This window comes from Rhipicephalus microplus, unplaced genomic scaffold (assembly GCF_043290135.1).
Source record: "Rhipicephalus microplus isolate Deutch F79 unplaced genomic scaffold, USDA_Rmic scaffold_13, whole genome shotgun sequence".
Classification (NCBI taxonomy): Eukaryota; Metazoa; Arthropoda; class Arachnida; order Ixodida; family Ixodidae; genus Rhipicephalus; species Rhipicephalus microplus.
The window spans coordinates 20,920,928-20,941,033 of NW_027464586.1; positions in this window are offsets into that span (position 1 = coordinate 20,920,928).

The following is a 20,106-nucleotide window of genomic DNA, read 5'->3' on the forward strand; positions in this document are numbered from 1 at the left end:
GTCACATATACCGAATTTGATATTACAGTACGTGAATGGATGACGAAGGAACATGACTGGGGCAAACATGATAATCATGACATGCGTGTCATGTCACAATATGACTACATGCCACGCTCATGATGCACTCGCGGCCGTTTCGTTAGCGTCACATAAACCATATTTGATATTACAGTACGTGAATGGATGACCAAGGTCTGTGACTGGTGCAAACATGATAATCTTGAGATGCGTGTCATGTAACAACATGGCTACATGCCACGCTCATGATGCGCTGGCGGCCATTTCACTAGCTTCAATCATACGAAATTTGGTATTACGGGACGTGAATGGATGACTAAGATATAATACTGGCACAAACAGGATAAACATGATTGACATGTGGGGTTTAACGTCCCAAAACCACCATATGATTATGAGAGACGCCGTAGTGGAGGGTTCCGGAAATTTCGACCACTTGGGGTTCTTTAACGTGCACCCAAATCTGAGCACACGGGCCTACAACATTTCCGCCTCCATCGGAAATGCAGCCGCCGCAGCCGGGATTCGAACCCATGACCTGCGGGTCAGCAGCCGAGTACCTTAGCCACTAGACCACCGCGGCGGGGCGGATAAACATGTGATGAGTATTATATAAAAACATAACATGCTACGCTCATGATGCGCTCGCGGCCATTTCACTAGCTTCACATGCACCAAACTCGGTATTACGCTGCGCGAACGGACGACATAGGTGAATGACACATCCGAACATGATAATCACGACATGTGTGTCTTGCAACATGACTACATGCCACACTGATGATTCGCTCGCGGCCATTTCGCTATAGTTTCACATATGCGAAATTTGGTATTAAGTGACGCCAATGGATGACGAAGATGTGTGACTGGTGCAAAAATTATATTCATGAGATATGTGTCATATGAGAACATGACTACATGCCACAATCAAGGAGCCAATACATTTCGACGTGACACGGTGCGCGTGCTCGTCGGCGTTCATTTCGTCGCGTCACGCCGGTGTTTCAACGCCAGGCGCTGCTACTGCTATATACTCACAGGCATGCGCCGCGCTGCGTTGCTTTGACGCATGCACGTTTCAGCGCGTCCAGTGTCCCTTCATTACGAAAATAGGAAGACGCAGTGTTGTCTGGGTAATGTATCCCCGCGAAGTGCAGCATGTCGAATTTTGCGCCGACGGACGCTAGTCGCGCCTGGCGCCAGACTATAGAGTGCTCGCGTTTTGCTAACGTAGCGTCGCTGTGCCCAGCATGCGCAAGTCAACGGTATACATTGGAGTATATTGGGCCCTTCATGATGCCCTCGCGGCCATTCTGCTAGCTCAACATATACCAAATTTGGTGTTATGTGACGTCAATGGAGTGCGAAATATATGACCGGTGCAAACATGATAATCACGACACGCGTGTGATGTAAGAACATGACAACTTACCACGTTCATAGCGTGCTCGCGGCTGCTTCTCTAGCTCCACTAATAATAAGCTTGGTATCACGTGAGGTCAATAGATGCTGAAGGTAGACGACACATTCAAACATGATAACCGTGCCACGGAAGGCATGTGCGGCATCATTTACCTTCACCTCGTAACGTTGTGCTGATTTTCAAGTGATATCAACATTTCTCATTCGTACTTCACTTATCATCGATTACCACTGTACGTGAGCTATGCCATTTTTCTTATTCGAATTTCGCAAGATGTGGTAAAGGACACCAGCGGCGGCGGCGGACAACTACAGCGCTGCGCGATACCCGAGTTGTGATCTCGCAACAGCTTTCGCTGTAAAATGAAATGAACTTCTGAAACTTCAACGGTGCATTCTTTACATTGTGTGACAAATAGGATTCAAGAGCCTCTGTTACAAGCTGCCACTCTAGCGTCGCCAGCGCGAAGTCGGCGACGGGAATGACAGCAGGTTGGTTCGTTCCGTACGCAAGCAGAGACAGTGAAGAGATCAGAGACGTGAGAAAACAAAACAACTTTACTCTAATGATATTGCAGCACACGGGATCTAATACAACACTTCAATACAACTAACAAAATACATCGACACTTAATACAACTAAAGAAATATATAACAGAAACAATAAATCAGCTTACGAGAGAGAACTATTACAAACTACACAAACTAACAAGAATAGAACGACGGAGGAGAAAGTTCGAAGATATAAACAGGTGAAGGCATACGTGTGATGACCGGCAGCGTTGTGTCCCCGACGATCGGATGCGAGAAGTCGAAGAGAGTTCTGGCACGACTGCGATGTCGGCGGTGTTGCAACGCTGGTGGCTCCGGGAGGCTAGTGCTTGCAGGTGACTTCGAGCAGGTTGAGCTAACTCGAGGCGAAGTCCCGATGTCTACGTTCCAGACGTTAATATCGCGTCACAACTAGACGAACGGCTAGGTTTAGGTGGCCAGCCGATACAGAGCCACACTAAAAACTTCTAGAAGAGATGCTTGTTGATCTGTTTCTACACCATCTTGGTCAGCGACTAGTCTGCCTAGCAGGGCAAAATCCTGCGCTTAAATCCCCCTCGTGTATCCTCGCTCTCTTCCTTGGGGACAAGAGACCTCTACCTGGGTCCAATCATGCGCGTTTAATTGAGGGGAAACTCTGCCCCAAAAATATTTTGACCCCACCCCTTTTTTTAATTGGGAGAGGGACCGCAAGTAGCGAGAGTGACAACCTGTCGGGTTGTTGTCATACGGCTTGGCCACCAGAGTGTTTCCCACGCTTTTCCCCGTGGGAACGGTCAACCATTTAGCTCTCAGCCGGGGCGTCTCGTAGTCTAATCCTTGTTCGGGGTATACCGCGGCCTTCTACGACCTTGCAGACGCCGCCACAGTTACAAAAGGATTAACCGTCGGCGGCGACGTTCTAAGAAGAGCACCCCATTTTGCCCTTCTCGGCTCCCTTTCATGCGCCGCCGTTTCTCACGGTCAGTCGGGGAGTACGGCGCCCGTTGCTTGCCGTGACGCGGTGTCGCCAAAAATGGCCGTCCGTGACATTGCCCCCCACTTTCAGAATGTTATTCATAACATTTGTTCACAGGGAGGGGAATTTTTTCGACAACAAGGAACAAAACACCACCAACAAGGGAGACATGAGGGCTGTCCCTCTCATACACAACATAACTAGGCAGAGTGCATCAAAGTAACAACAAAAGAAAAAACAAACAAATTGTTAGAGTGCCAGCTTCAGTTACACGCAACAATATCAAGGCGCAATACAAACAAGAAGAGGAAATAGCCATGTACGGCAGCCATCAATACAGCATACACTGCACGAATGTATACTACGAAACAAAACGGAACAGGTGCGCTCCTCTACTGTAGTGCAATCCTTCAATGTGCATTACAGCAAGTAAAAACAACCAATACACCAAGCAAAAAGAAAATAACTCAAAATACACTTCTTATACAATGAAATACGTGCATACAAACAGAAAACAACCGACGGAAGGAAAAAAAGAACATGCTCATAGACCTCAAGAACTATATCCGGCTCAAGTAATCGGCTCCCACGTTTTCGCTACCCTTAATATGCGTAATGGTGAACTGGTACTCTTGGAGTAGTAAACTCCATCGAAGTACTCGAGCGTTCAGCTGTTTCGCCTGTTGGATATAACTTGGAGGCTGGTGGTCTGTCTGGACACAAAAATGTACTCCATATAAGTACATGGAGAATTTCTGAATTCCCCATACCAACGCGAGACATTCGCGTTCGATGGTACTATAGGAAGCCTCCCGTGGAAGCAGCTTTCGGCTGGCATAAGCTGTGGGGTGGAGTTTGCCTTCGTGGGCCTGCATGAGCACGGATCCGAGACTTGTGTCCGATGCGTCCGTTTGAAGTACGAATGGTTGGTGCAAATCTGGTAGCCGTAGTATCGGCTCCGTCGAGACATGTTGTTTGAGACTTCGAAAAGCCTCCTCGTGGGCTGCTGTCCATTTCACCGAGTTAGCTTCGCCCTTCCGAGTTAAATCTGTAAGGGGAGCGCTGACTTCTGCGTAATTCGGGATAAATTCCCGATAGTACCCGGTCAAACCGAGGAAGGCGCGCACTTGTCGCTTGGTTGAAGGACGTGGTGCAGCTTCGAGCTTGTCGAGTTTTTTCCCCAGTGGTTGCAATCTGCCCCTGCCAACTCGGTGTCCCAAGAAGTCAATTTCTTCTACACCAAGTTCGCATTTACTGGGGCGCACTGTAAGCCCGGCCCTCTGTATGCGCTCAAAAAGCAGTCCCAGAGACCTCAGGTGCTCTTCCCATGTCTCGGTGGCTACCAGTACATCATCGTAGTAGTGGTCCACACCTGGTATACCTTCTGCAACCTTCCGCATCAACTTGGCAAATACTGCAGGCGCTGTCTTGATGCCGAATGGCATGAAGCGGAACTGATATAGTCCCGATGTCGTCGAGAAGGCCGTCTTCGCTTTGGACTCTTCGGTCAGCGGTATCTGCCAATAGCCCTTCACGAAGTCGAGCTTCGAGAAATACTTCTTCTTTCCCACTGTAGCAAACACCGCGTCAGTTCTTGTCATAGGTTCGGAGTCGGCCACCAGAACGTTGTTCAGGCGTCGAAAATCGATACACAGTCGATTTGTCCCGTCGGGTTTCTTTACCAAAATGACTGGCGAATTATAAGGTGACTCTGATTTCTCAATGATGCCGAGCTTCTCCATCTCCCGTATCTCTTTCTCTACACCTTCCCGCGTTGCAAAGGGAAGAGGGTATTGTTTCACGTGGACGGGGTTACTCGTGGTGAGTTCGAGGTCGCAGTGGACCCAGTCAGTTTTGCCCGGGACATCCGAGAAAATACGAGCGTGCTCCCTGACAATTCTTTGCAGCTGTCCGATCTGCTGAACGTCCAGTTGGTCGGAGAGCTTCACTTCTTCTTCCCCTTCTACTTTCAGCCAGTGAGCGGTTGGAATATTCTCGTCCTCGCTCGATTCCACCACACCAAATGTCACGTTGCACACCTTGGTGGAGGGGCTGTCCCTCTCCTCGTATCTTTTTAGTAAGTTTGCGTGGAAAATTTTTCTGCCGCCAGCCGTGTCTACGGCGTAGTCAGCTTCTCCTTTCTTTTCCCGGACTTCAAAAGGGCCCTTCCATTGCAGCAGCACCTTGTTCGTGTCGGTTGGAAGTAAAATCTTGGAAGTAAACCCCTTGTCTCCGGGGTTGAAACTCCGCTCCTTCGCCTTTCGATTGTACAGCTTCGTGTACCGTGCTCCGGCTTTTTCCAACTCCTCGTGTGCCAGGTAGCACGTTTCCTCCAAACGGTTCCGAAGGTCGAAGACATGCTGGTACGTCGTCTTAGCTTCTTCAGTCAAGTCGGCGTTCGTCCACAGCTTCTTCAGTATCGCCAAGGGTCCCCTCACATGGCGGCCGTAGAGAAGCTCGAAGGGTGAAATCCCCATACTGGCCTGCGGAACCTCCCTATAGGCATAGAGGAGAGGTGCCAGGTAGCGGTCCCAATCTCTCGGTTTTTCGGCGCACATGCGCTTCAACAATAATTTTAAGGTGCCATTGAATTTTTCCACCAAGCCATTCGCCATGGGGTGATATGGGGTGGTGTGGAGCTGGCGCACGGAAAAGAGCCGCGCTACTTCTTTCATCAGGTCCGATGTGAAGTTCGTGCCACGGTCGCTCAGTACCTTGCGGGGGACGCCAAATCGGGAGAACATCTCGACCAGGGCTTCGGCCACTCGCTCAGTTTCGATACTCGGGAGCGCCACTGCGTCTGGATACCGGGTGGCATAATCCATCAAAGTCAAAATGTATCGGTTCCCATGCTTTGAGGGCGGGTGAATTGGTCCCACTATATCGATCGCCACTCGCTTGAACGGGGTGTCGATTATGGGTGCCCTCCCCAGTGGAACATGTGGTACACGGCCCTTTGGTACGGTGCGCTGACAAATGTCACATGAGGCGACGAACCTTTTTACGTCAGCTGTGATGCCTGGCCAAAAGAACTCCTCCGAAATCCAGTCCTTGGTTTTCTGCGTGCCCAAGTGTCCTGCCATTATACCATCGTGTGCCGTTTTAAGCACAGCTTCTCGGTGGCAGCGCGGAACGACTAATTGGCGTACAAGCCGTCCGTTGGCCTCTGTGTACTGTCGGTACAGCAGTCCCTGTTCTTGTTTGTACTCGATGATTCCCTTCTCATTTCGGCATGTTTGCTTCCTGCCGATCTTCTCAAAACACTGTTTGAGTGTCGCATCTCCCCTCTGCTCGCAGCCATAGTTATCTCCCGGCAATCCCGCTGTGGTCCCAGTCGTACGAAGCTTGGCAAATTTTCCCGGCTGTGCATGCGCTTGGGAACGGGTTATAGCTGCTGTCACAGGCTCTTCCCTTAACTCCTTTGTCGCGACTGGTTTTTCAGTCTGCTTTCTGGGATCATTAGGAGGTCTTACGCCCTCGATATTGCCCAGAATGAGGTCATACAGTGGATCTTGCAGACATAGTGCTGTCAGATTGCCAGTAAAGTAGGGGGTGTCAACCTCAATCCATGCTTCGGGCAGCATCCTCGCTGTTCCGTCAACCAAATAGACGAGTCTGCTTGTACCTGTCAGCTCGTCTTCCTTCACCAACTTCCTCCGCACGATTACTGTGTTGCACCCCGTATCCCGCAACACTGATATGTCTGTGCCTCGGAGGGTCCCTGCGGCCACTGGTAGGTTCTCGGCCAGATTTTTCGGCGGTGTTACCCTTACGGCGTTGACGACGGGGACTTTTCCACCATTCCTAAGCTCGACATACCCGTCGCATATGGGATCCTCACGCGTTTCCCTTGGTGCGTAGAGGCAGGACGCCTGGAGGGAGTTATTTGCTCCTGACCGGCAGTCGTTTGCCCTATGTCCTTTTTTCCCACACTTGAAGCAGACGATGGCTACATTAGCGGCAGGTCTGTTGCGACACAAGTGCGGTGGGTGATTCCCACGATTGCAAATATAGCACCGTGGTAGTGGTGAGTGGCTGTTGCCTCCTTTTTCGTATTTCCCCTTTTCGTCCGTTATGGGACCATCTTTCCTTGTTTTCGCTAGGCTTGCTCCACCCTGAGCTTCCAAAAACTGGTCTGCCAGCTCAAGCATGTCTTCCAGAGATTCCGCCCTCCTTTCTTTCAAATATAATGCCAAGTTCGGACCACATCCATGCAAAAACCTCTCTCTAATCAGCAATGCTCGAAGGGACTCGAATTCTGTCTCAGTTTTGGACAGCTCAACCCATCTATCGAAGTAATGTCTTAAACGGGCCGTGTACTGTGTTGCTGTTTCACCCCCTACTGGCCTCTCCTTATTAAACTTGTCTCGGAACCCATCTGCCGTGAATCGAAAGAGCTTCAGGAGGGCGGTTTTAGCCTTGGTGTAGTCCGCTGCATCTGCAGGTGGTAGCCTGCCATAAACACTTAGCGCCTCTCCTGTAAGACATGTCGAAAGCGCCGTCACCCATTGGCTTTCAGGCCACTTTTGCCCTCTGGCGATGCTCTCAAACCGGCGTATAAACGCATCTAAGTCGTCCCTTCCTTCGTCAAAGGTGACGAGCAGTCTACCTGCGTGTATTCTCAAACTCGGCTCCTCCCCGGCATCGCCGTGCTCACTGCTGGATCCGCTCACCCTGCTACTCTCACTGAGGCGAATCTTTAATTGCAGTAACTGCACTTCCCGTTCTCCGGCTTCCCTAGCCGCTTCCCTTGCCGCTTCTCGTTCTTTCTCCTTTTCAACGCGTTTTCTTTCCTTTTCTTCGCGTTCTCTCTCATTTTCTTCGCGTTCTCTCTCCCTTTCTTTTTCCTCCCGGGCCAGTGCCCGCTCTTCTCTGGCTAACGCCTGTTCCTGCTGCTCCTTAACCCATTGTCTCAGATCGGCGCCCTCGAGGCCTAACTGTTTACCGTGCGCGATCCACTTATCCAAATTCATACACTCCATACTGCAAACTGTCACTATAATGCCACTATAAAACCAGCGCAATCTTATGCAGGCTGCAACCGCTTCAACTGTGCGGCTCTATCACCACGCTGTCCGCACGGTTCTCGTTCACCCCTCACCGTCTTACTCTTGTACGGAACGTCCTGTCTCGCGGACGCCAGTTTCGTTACAAGCTGCCACTCTAGCGTCGCCAGCGCGAAGTCGGCGACGGGAATGACAGCAGGTTGGTTCGTTCCGTACGCAAGCAGAGACAGTGAAGAGATCAGAGACGTGAGAAAACAAAACAACTTTACTCTAATGATATTGCAGCACACGGGATCTAATACAACACTTCAATACAACTAACAAAATACATCGACACTTAATACAACTAAAGAAATATATAACAGAAACAATGAATCAGCTTACGAGAGAGAACTATTACAAACTACACAAACTAACAAGAATAGAACGACGGAGGAGAAAGTTCGAAGATATAAACAGGTGAAGGCATACGTGTGATGACCGGCAGCGTTGTGTCCCCGACGATCGGATGCGAGAAGTCGAAGAGAGTTCTGGCACGACTGCGATGTCGGCGGTGTTGCAACGCTGGTGGCTCCGGGAGGCTAGTGCTTGCAGGTGACTTCGAGCAGGTTGAGCTAACTCGAGGCGAAGTCCCGATGTCTACGTTGCAGACGTTAATATCGCGTCACAACTAGACGAACGGCTAAGTTTAGGTGGCCAGCCGATACAGAGCCACACTAAAAACTTCTAGAAGAGATGCTTGTTGATCTGTTTCTACACCATCTTGGTCAGCGACTAGTCTGCCTAGCAGGGCAAAATCCTGCGCTTAAATCCCCCTCATGTCTCCTCGCTCTCTTCCTTGGGGACAAGAGACCTCTACCTGGGTCCAATCATGCGCGTTTGATTGAGGGGAAACTCCGCCCCAAAAATATTTTGACCCCACTCCTTTTTTAATTGGGAGAGGGGCCGCAACTAGCGAGAGTGACAACCTGTCGGGTTGTTGTCATACTGCTTGGCCACCAGAGCGTTTCCCACGCTTTTCCCCGTGGGAACGTCTCGCAGTCTAATGTTCGGGGTATACCGCGGCCTTCTACGACCTTGCAGACGCCGCCACAGTTACAAAAGAATTAACCGTCGGCGGCGACGTTCTAAGAAGAGCACCCCATTTTGCCCTTCTCGGCTCCCTTTCATGCGCCGCCGTTTCTCACGGTCAGTCGGGGAGTACGGCGCCCGTTAATTGCCGTGATGCGGTGTCGCCAAAAATGGCCGTCCGTGACAGCCTCAAACAAGCTGTTTAACTGTACAAAGTTGGGAATTCCTTCGGAAAAAAAAAGCTTTCTCTCACATCTTTGAATTACTGATTTTGACAGCTGCAACTGTTCGTTTTCACTGCGTGCAGCATACAGGCCTCCACTGAGTGCAAGGCATTGTGATTTCAAAGCTTGGAAATTTACAGATCTTAGGTCTGCCTGCACAGTGATTCCTGAAAAAACACATAGCAATGTTCACATCAGAATTTATGAAATGATGCCTTGTAAAAACATTGCTCCTCTTTGACAAGCAGAGCGGCCTACAACTAAATGAACGTCACAAGTTCACGATATTTCTAGAAGGCTACAAACCAGGCTCTTTTTCGTCCATACGGCATCCATATTCTCGCTGGGGCTGGCCAGGATCACTTTTGCCCGCGCGGCTTTGGTCTTCTCGCGGGAGCTGGCCTTCCACTGAGTCGCCGATCCCCGTGCAGATCTAGAACGCGGCTGCTGCAGCCATATCGTCCTGATCTTTTCGTAGGCGCCGGGCTTTCACGCGGTCGTAGCGTGCATGGTCTTCGTGACGCGCGACGTATCCGAGAAGAAGTGTCGGTGCCCAATTGGGATTCGTCTTGTCCCACAGATTAGATGGGCTGCCTACAAATGTATGTTGTTCCATTTTCTTGCACATTCTCCCCGCAAATGCGGGGAGAATGCGTTCTCCCCACATTTTCTTTTATCAAAGAACGGTTTGCAAAGTGGGTGCTACAATCTCTGATTTCAACATGGTTGGGGTTGAGATCAACGCGCCTGATACGTACCAGCTACAAACTGAGCCACTTTGCGCTTAGCATTCTCGTCCGGCCGCTCTGATTCAGGATGACCTTTGGCAGGCGGAAGAGAGCTGCATTCGAAGAATGCTGTCCCTTCTTTGTTTCCCTGCGGTTCGAGCACTCAAATATAGTGCACAGCCCCAAGACGGGTGATCGCACGTACGCTTTCGGGCTTTCACTGCCACGAGGCGTCCCCCAAGATGGTGGGTACGTAGAATACGAAAATTCCTAGCCGTGACGCAGGTGCAAGGCATGTAAATGTTACGGAGAAGAGACGCCGTTTCAGTTTCAGTTTATTGAGCGTAATTGGGTGGGAGGTTACATATAGGGAGAGGTATACCGAAAGAGGTTTCTTTCTGCAATTGTATTTGTTGTTAAAAATACATAAAGAAAAAATAAAAACAGAAGAGGATCGTCGCGTAAAAGAAGCGTAATTATGCGTGCAAAATAATAAAGGGGCATTTTGGTATGCAATAATATCAAGAATATTTGACAGTGAAGTACGCAGAAAAGAGAAATAAAAAAGTGAAGCAAATACAGTGCAAATGAAGCAATCACTACGAAAAAACACTAACAAATATTTCAGAAGAAAAAGAAAGCAATAGAAATGGATTTAAAAACACATGAAATTGTATGACAAACAAGGCAATGACAGTAACTACACGTAAATCAGAAGTTTAAAGAAGGACTCAGATAAAGGCGAACTGAATGTTTAAAGGCATTTATACAGGGAGAGGTTTTAGTCTCTAAAAGCAGAGTGTTTCATACCTTGATAGTGGAGAAGCTTGCCGTTTTAGACCGTAATTAGTGCGCGTATTGGGCAATAAGTTATTGTTTTGAAACGAGAAGCGTGTATTACTAGAGAAAGTCGTAATTTTATTGCCTACAATACATAAAATATCCGGATTATGTACCAGGTAGTAGGCAACTGCAGCTAAGTTGAAGACGATCATATTTGCGATAGGAATAATATTTAGTTAAGAAAAGAGTGGAGTTGAATGGGCAGGAGGAAGCAGACGCGATTGGGAGCAGACGCGTCTCACATCGGCTCCGTCTTTTTCGTTGTTTCATTGGCCATTTTCTCGTGGTGCAACCATTTCCAGCACACCATTCGATTTGTGATGTGGCCTGAAATTGACTTATAACAAGTTACAAAATGGGCAACGTTTTTTGACAGTATTACCGGACCTCTCCTGTTCAACCCACTACGTGCGGAGTGATCCATACCGAGGACTAGGGCCCGTTAGGCCTAGGCGGCCTACGTTCCCCTCGGACATGACGTACTCCCGTATGGACAATGAGGCTTCCGACGTATCCGAGAACGACGAGGAGGATTTCGGCTAGCAAGTTGCTGCCGGCCGATGATCCCGTAATTAGAAGAGGAGCAGCACAGCGGCCAACGCAATGCCATGCAACTCAGAAGCGTCCAGTGGAGACGCCGCCCCCAGTGGTTGCAGGAGAGCCGCAAACGCCACCGGCGCGTTCAAGAAATGTGTTTTCAAAGCCTCGAGGATACCCCAGCTGCCTGAGTAGCATCACAAGATTATAATCCGACTACGGGGAGGACTGAATTTGAGCAAAGTGAGCACGACGGCAATCAGAATGGCAGTGATCGAGGCTTCCGGCCTGAGGGCAGAGCAAGCAAATGAAGACGCAGTGTGCCCCAACTTCACGCAAAATATCATCGTGGTTAGCACGCCTGAACCAGATAATGCGGCAAGGTATGTCAGAATCAAGTCCTTCAAGATCGTGGAAGCGGAATATGAAGTCAATGCGTACGAAACGGCCCCACACGCCACTTATAAAGGTGTGATTACACGAGTCGACATCAGGGACTCCTAGTCCGCTATAACGACAAATATCGTGCATGAGCGCAATCTGCTAGCTTTGGCTGCAAAGCGTATCAAGACTTCCGGCTCAGTCATCGTTCTCTTCGACGGACTGCGTGTGCCAATGTTTGTGAGTTACGGACCAACCTTGGTAAGATGCTACCTCTACAGGAAACAATTTGATGTGTGTTTCACTTGTGGTGCGGTAGGACACCGCTCGGATGTGTGCGCAACGCCGGACTCTGTTCAATGTCTAGGGTGTAAAGCCCTCAACTCGCCAGAGAACCACACCTGCACACCCACGTGCAAGCTTTGCGGAGGAGGCCACCCCACCGGAGACAAAACGTGCAGGAAGCGGTTTCAAGTACCCTATGTGGTACGGGCCCGCCGAAGGGAATGCGACCGGTCACGATCAGCCACGAAGGTGCCAATGGACACGCCAAGCTTGCACAAGAGCCCCAGAAACCGCTCACACTCTCGGAGTTGCTCGAGATTCAGACGCCGCTGGCTACCCAGGAAGAACAGCCGCTCCAAGTCGAGAGGAGTGCCGGAGAACTCGGAATTCGGAGTGCCTGGTGCCACGCCGGCTGCTGGGACCACTTGGGCCGATAAAGCAAAAGGTATCGTGAGAGTCACTGGTAGCACTGCTGCGCCAGCGGTGATTGACAGCAATGATACCAGAATAGATCAATTAATTAGGGAGGTGAACTCTTTGCGGAAGGCTAACGAAGAACTGACCAAACAGTTAATTGAACTCAAAAAGAAGGCGCAGCCACGATCTGCGAGCATAGTAACAGTCAGGCCAGTAAGTCAAAATGATGAATCATCTGAGGAGGACTGCTCCCCCGCTCCTAAAAAGAGAGCTGTTAGCCACGAAAGTCATTCAGTTTTCTCAGTCCTTACTGAACTGAAAGAGTTAATTAAAGAAATCAAAGAGATGACAGAAAGGACACACTTTAAAGTGGAGAAATTAAGTAAATGGAGGTTTATGGCAGAAAAGAGGTTCAAGAAACTCGAATTGAAAAATGACGACGACGAATTGTTGCCGTTAGACTCCGGACAGACAGGAAGTACTCCAAAAAGAACGACGGCAGGTAACAGCAAACTAAACTCATCAAATAATTATGGCAAGCACGCACAGTTTTCGTGTGTGGCAGTGGAATTGTCGCGGATTCCTCAACAAAAAGGCATCGCTGCGCCAAATAATCAGGTCAATGGGGGACAAACCAAAAGTAATTATGCTGCAGGAAACTTCAACGAATGATTCCAACTAACCGGCTACAAATCTGTATGTAGAGGAAAACATTGCGGGAGAGGATTAGCAACATTCGTTGACAGAAAGCTACCTTTTATTGAACACGATATCTCGCTCGGATTGACTAAAATTGAGTATACCTTAGTAGAAGTCGTACTCAAAAGGCAGGGGGGGGCAAGGGGCGCAGCATCTTCTGCTTAAACATTTACAGCAGTCCCTGCGCCAGGAAACAGAACTTCAAGACACGTTTCACCAAGGCACTCGCCATCGCCAAGAGCTTCCCGCTTATATCAGAAGGTGACTTTAATGCCCCCTACCAGGCGTGGGGATACATTTGGAATACAAAGAAAGGAAAAGTGCTATGGGACCTCGCCACGGTTCTCGTACTGAGCCTGATCACTGAACCGGCTTTTCCCACCCGCTGTTTTACGTCCACGTGCGGAGACTTTACACCAGACCTCACTTTTGTGAAGAACTTAAACGAAGCTAGCTGGAAAAATTCAGGCACAGATCTAAGTAGCAACCACTATATCATACACATTGGTATAAAATGCCGAAACAACATAATAGAACCTGTCGGTGCACCGGCTGGGACCTTTTTAGGAAAGCTATAGCAAAACGACTAGAGTTGGAATCCATAGAAACTGGCAGACAGTCCTTCCAAACCTGCATCAATTAGCTCGCAAAGGACCTGCAGAAGGCCACTAGACATATTACGACGAAAGACAGCATAGAGACCATAGATAGTAGGCTCACACATCTGATCGAGGCCAAGCAATCCATCCTGCAAAAATAGAAAACACAAAGACTTAACCGAAAGCTCAGGAAAAAGATAGCGTTGCTGAATAGACAGATAGAGGAGCACTCACACACCCTCACAAAACAACAGTGGGACGAAGCTTGCAACCAGGCAGACGGTAGAGTCAAACGTGGGAGCAGCTGGAATTTTCTTAAACACCTATTGAACGAGAACGAAACTAAGTCTAGCAAGCGAACGGCCATTGCGAAACTAGTACATCAGGCGAGCCAGTCCAGGGCTCAACAGGTAATCATGCAGGAGCTTGCGGAAAAATATCTTCCGCTGAAACGACCGGGGGATAGTGATGAACACATAGAGTACTCTGGACCACCGTGCGAGGAAATGCATCGTGATTTCACTGAGGGTGAAGTACAAGCTGCCCTCCATGGTCTTTTTAGCATATCGGCAGCCGGGCCTGACGGCATTACTAACAAACTATTAATGTATCTGGACGAAAACTCCATCATTTACTTCACGAATCACTTCACCGACTTCTGTAAAAAAGGAGAATATCCGGAGAAATAGAAGCAAGCCAATAGTATTTTCATACCCAAACCAGATTAACCACTCAGCCTAGATAACCTCCGTCCAATATCACTTACGTCATGCCTAGGTAAAGCTATGGAACACGTCATTCTCATCAGACTCACGCGCTACGTCGAACAACATGACATACTCTAATAACATGATCAGCTTCCATCCCGGGCGGTCGACTCAAGACGCCATGTTCCTGATCAAGCACCAGTATACAGAGGTTAGTCCAGTGCATACTAGAGCGCTCCTAAGTCTCGACGTCGAAAAAGCTTTTGACCACATAGAGCGTAAGGCCATCCTCGAGGTCCTATACTCGCTGGGCCTGGGCGAGAGGCTTTTTCGCATAGACAAGTCGTTTCTTAGTAGTAGACAAGCAAGCCTCACACTAAGCGAACTAAAATCTAAGTTAGGGGCACTGGGCAACAGAGGCACGCCACAAGAAGTTGTGCTCTCATCCATGTTATATAATTTAGCAATGACCAGAGTTGCGAGGGATTTGGAGCGGATAAAAAGTATACACTTGCCGACAATATAACCATATGAAGCGCCAATGGAAACATAGGTCGAACGGAGACTAGACTTCAGGAGAGTGTAGACATCGTGGAAAGCACTCTCGGTGAAATGGGGCTAAATTGTTCGGCGGTGAAGTCAGAACTTTTGGTTATAAAAAATCGAGGTAGAAGTCGAAGACCCAAGGGCTATGTCCCAGGTGAGAAACCCAACATTATCAACATTATCTTGCGCTGTCAGGACGGATCCGCGATTAAGCAGGTCGAAAAAATTAAAGTTCTAGGCTTCTACATAGAAGCTGGAGGTAGCAACTTCACTGCCATTCAACATATTTCCAAAAAAACTGATAAAGTACTCAGGCTTCTCAAGAGAATCACCAAATGACAAAGGGGCCTTGGTGAGGACAGCGCTCTAAGGCTACGACATGTCTTCGTTCTCTGTCACTTCACCTACGTGGCAAGTCTCCCCCAATGGTCGCAGGCCGAGCATAACAAAGTCAACACCATTATCAGAAAGTTAGTCAAGGTTGCCCTAGGTATACACAACAGTGCGTCGAACGAGAAACTCGTGAGCTTAGGCTTGCAAAATACTATGCAAGAAAGGGCTGAAGTGCAACAGATGGAGCAGCAGGAAAGACTAACGAGGACACGTGCGGGTAGGCTCATACTCAGGGCAATCGGGTCAGTCCCCAATAGATCGAAGAACCCGAAGGAGGTCGAGGTCGAACTGAACGTGAAGCTTAGAGACGTGATCAGAACCACTCTCCTGCCGAGAAACATGCATCTGGAACACAATGTCAGCAGGCGAAGAGCCATAGGGAAAGCTTTATTGAAAGAAATCGAACAGGTAGGACAACAGGCGGCCGTCGTGGACGCAGACTGGGTCAAAGGGCAAGAGGCCTACACTGCTGTGGTGGTCGACAGCCAGGAAGAGGTACGGGACGCCCTTACTATACTCACTAAGGATTCCACGGTAGCGGAACAAGCCGCAGTTGCTTTGGCTATTAGGAACAGAAAATGGTCATACGTCTATAGCGACTCCAAAGCAGCAATTACGAGCTTCGACAAGGGCTATGTCACTGGAACTGTGGTTACACTTTTGAAGAAAGTCAATCCTATCGATACTGAAATTTGATGGTTTCCTGCGCATATGGGACAAGTGGATAAAACTCGGGTCAACCTCAATGAGGTGCCGAATGACCTGGCACGAGGACTCACTTGCCGTGCCGGTCAGACCCGATCCGACGCCCACTACCATTCCGGGGGCTATAGAGATAATTTCATCACTTACAATGACATCATAAAATAATATTACTTGGGGCATAGGCAATTCCCACTGCCACATGCAAAATTGAACAGGGCTCAGGCAGTCAGGCTACGTTTACTGCAAACCGGAACTTACCCCACTCCATATTTTCTACATAAATTCTCCCTGACAGTGAATTTCAAGACAAGTGTGACGCGTGCGATGACATCATTGGAATCAGACACATGCTGGTGGGCTGTCCCGCGATTCTCGCCGACCCCGAAGAACAATGGTTTTACTGGCAGACGATGGTGCGAAGAGCGTCTTATCAAGACCAACTACGGGCAGTCCAGAAGGTCCACGATGACGCCACAAGGCTCGGCCTGACAGTAACGACATGGACGCGGCTCACCTCGGTCTGAAAAGACCGGGCTTCAGGACACAAATAAAGTTTTGTGAATAAATGAATGGGCAGGATAATCACTGTGCGTTATTATGCTGAGAGCCTGTTTTTAAATATGCGCTATGGGCCTTACATACGTTTTATACGTGAGTCCCCAAGATTCAATACAGTAGTTAAAATGACTATGAAGGAAGGCAAAATAGAGTGCAGTTAGCGTAAAAAGTGCAAAAAAATTGGCGGGCTCTGAGCAGAGCACGAATACCATAGGCGGTTTTCCTTTTTAGGAAGTCAATATTATGGTTTAATTTCAAAAAACAATCAAGTTGTACACCGAGAAATGTGCACTTTTCATAAGAAAATATTTCATAGTTAATAACATACATTGGGAGTGCGTTATCTCGCTTTTTTAACCTAGAACTGAAAATAACCAATTTTGTCGTATTGGGATTATTAACAAGCTTGTTCTTAGGCACCAATTGATGGCGCTCTGAAGATTGCGGTTTATCTGGGAGGTTAGAGCAGGAATGGAGTCGTGAGCACTAAATATGGCTGTGTCGTCTGCATAAAGTAAGGATTCTGTGTGAGGGGATAAACAGTCTGTCAGGTCATTTGTGTAAACGAGAAATAGAAGAGGACCTAATATTGATCCTTGTGAGTCCCCTATATTGATAGTTTTGGAGCCTGAAAGTACGCCTGAAATGGATACAACTTGTGAACGATTCAGTAAGTAACTAGAAATGAAATCTCTTGGAGGACCAGTTATACCACAGGAGCTTGTTCAAAAGAATAGCATGATCGATAGAATCAAAGGCTTGACTGAAGTAAATGAAGACTGATCCAAGGAGTTTTCCGTCATCAATTGTGTTTCCGATATTTTTACTAAGAGCAACTAGTGCTAGATTGGTGGAAAGCCATTGACTAAACCCAAATTGATGGGGCGATAAGAGCTGAAATTTTTCGAGGTAATTTGTAAGGCAAACGGAATATAATTTTTCAACAACCTTACTGAATAAAAGAGATAATAGCGATGGGCACATAATTGTTTATGATTGACTTATCACATTTCTTGTGATCAGGCACTATCTTGCTTTTTTTAGTTCAGAAGGAAAGATAGAGAGCTTAAAGATTGAGTTAACGATATGGGCTAAAATAGGGGCGATGACATCAACAATGTGCTTCATGTATCTGGCAGATATGCTGTCAAGTTCAGCGCTAGTTGTTTTCAGACTTATAGTAGTGTTCCGAACTTCAGCTGGGCAGGTTGGAAAAAGATAAAGATATTGCAATGGACGCCGTTTGTCGTTGAAACAAGATTGAGTGGATTTAGCGCTGATACTAGAAAAGTACTGGCTGAAAGCATCAGCAATGGCATCGGAAGTTTGAAAGGTCTTTCCGCCGTGACATATTTTTGTGATACAAGCTGCAGCTTTATTTTTATTTAAAAAGGAGTCAAATATACGCCACTGCTTTCCCGTATTTTTACCAGCTTGCAATAATAAAGTTTCATAGTAATTTCGTTTCGCTTTTCTAATGTAAGGTTTACTGCATTGCTGTACTTTTGGCAACGTTCCCTCAAAGCCATATTATAAGATTTTTTCTTAGACTTTCTGTATAGATTGTCTTGTTTTCGCAAACAGGCGAAAAGTCCCGCTGTTAACCAAGTGTTCTGGGGGGATGCTTGCTTTCTTCGCCACAAAACAGTTGCAGTCGAAGAAGTTATAGCATCATATATAAGGGTAGAAAAATCTCTATAAGCTGTTTCAGGGTCAGTGCACGAGGTAACGTGAGACCAGTTTATTGCGCCTATTGAATCAGTAAACTTTTTAGTCAAAGATTGACTTGGAAAAACAAGTATTTGTAGGGGTAGGTACGCGGTGAAAGCAAAGTGCTACAGGAAAAAGGTTTATAATAGTGGTACGGAGGATAAAAGCCTCAGGAGGGGTCAGAAAATTCGTTAAGACATCAAGTACCAGAAAGGTTACCCCAACAGCGACTGGGTTCGTTTAAAAGGAGGTCGAGACCATACCCAAGAAAGGTGTTTTTGTATTGACTAGAGCTAGACTCATCCAAAATGTTTATGTTGATGTCCCCCATGATGACTATATTTTTGTCTTCTTGCGTGAGTGAATGACGCAAGGCGTCAAGAGCAGAGCAAAAGTTAGCCATGGAAGAGCTGGGTGAACGGTAAATGCAGCCGAATACTATTTTGCGTGAGTTGCAATTGAAATGAGGACTATCACACTATGCAAAGTGCTTCACAATCGGGTATATCAAGAACCAAGTCTGTTCTACGTTTCTAGCTAACATTGTTAAATATGAATATCGTGGCGCTCCCGTGACACGAGGATGAACGGTGGTTGTACTCTTCGTTGTAGTTCGGAAAGCAAAACAAATTTTTATCAGTGTCGGTAAGCCAAGCCTCTGAAACATAGATTATCAGAAACGGAAAGCGTAAACCGCAAAAAAGGGCGTGAAAATCATCGAAATGGTTGCGGAGGCTGCGCGCATCAAAATTAATTATCGAGATATAGGCCTGAGATGATAAAGAATGAAGGTTATCAGTATCAATGTAAGACACGGTAACGTCATGATATTGACGCGCGTATGTGCCAGTGGTGAGGACAACGAAGCAGCGCGAGTGTCCTTGGCCGAGGGCAAAAGACGAAGAAGCCGTTGCAGTCTGTTTCCTGCGATCGATAAATCGTATTTCCTTGAGGCGCTTTGTGTGCTCGTCAATCTCGCGTCGTCACACTGGTCGAGGTGCTGGGTACATCTTCATGCTTGGCACCCCTTCGCGGACCCGACATTCAAGCCCGGAATCACTACCACCTGTCGACACACCAGTCCACCGTTCCAGCCGCCGTCTGCGAGGCCTAGCTCCCGAGCTCAATTCCTTTCCAGAAACTGCCAGCAATCGCTTGCCTCTTTCAACCACCATGGCCACTGCAGCTACATCGCACATGACGCTTCAGAATCCCATGATTCCTGACTGCTTTTATGGTGAGACCTATGAAGATGCACAAAACTGGCTGGACCAGTTCGAACGCTGCGCGAAGTACAACCAGTGGGCCACCCCAGAAGACAAGCTTGCGAATGTGTACTTCTACCTGAAAGACAACGCCCAGACGTGGTACATCAACAGGGAAAGAAGCATGGCTACGTGGGATGACTTCCGCAACCAGCTGATTGACACCTTTAGTAGTCTTGACAGAAAGGGGAATGCGCAACGTCTCTTGGAAGCTCGAATCCAAAAACCTAACGAGAGCGTCGCTATGTTCGCCGAGGACATGACCCGTCTTTTCGGCAGGGCGGATCCCGAGATGCCGGAAGACAGGAAGCTGCGGTATCTAATGCGAGGCGTGAAGGAGCAACTGTTTGCTGGGCTTGTGAGAAATCCGCCAACAACAGTAGCGGAGTTCACGAAAGAAGCCACAGCTATTGAACGGGCCCTACAGCAACGGTACCGCCAGCAGAACCCGGTCAACGTTCGAGCGAGTAGCCCTGTTA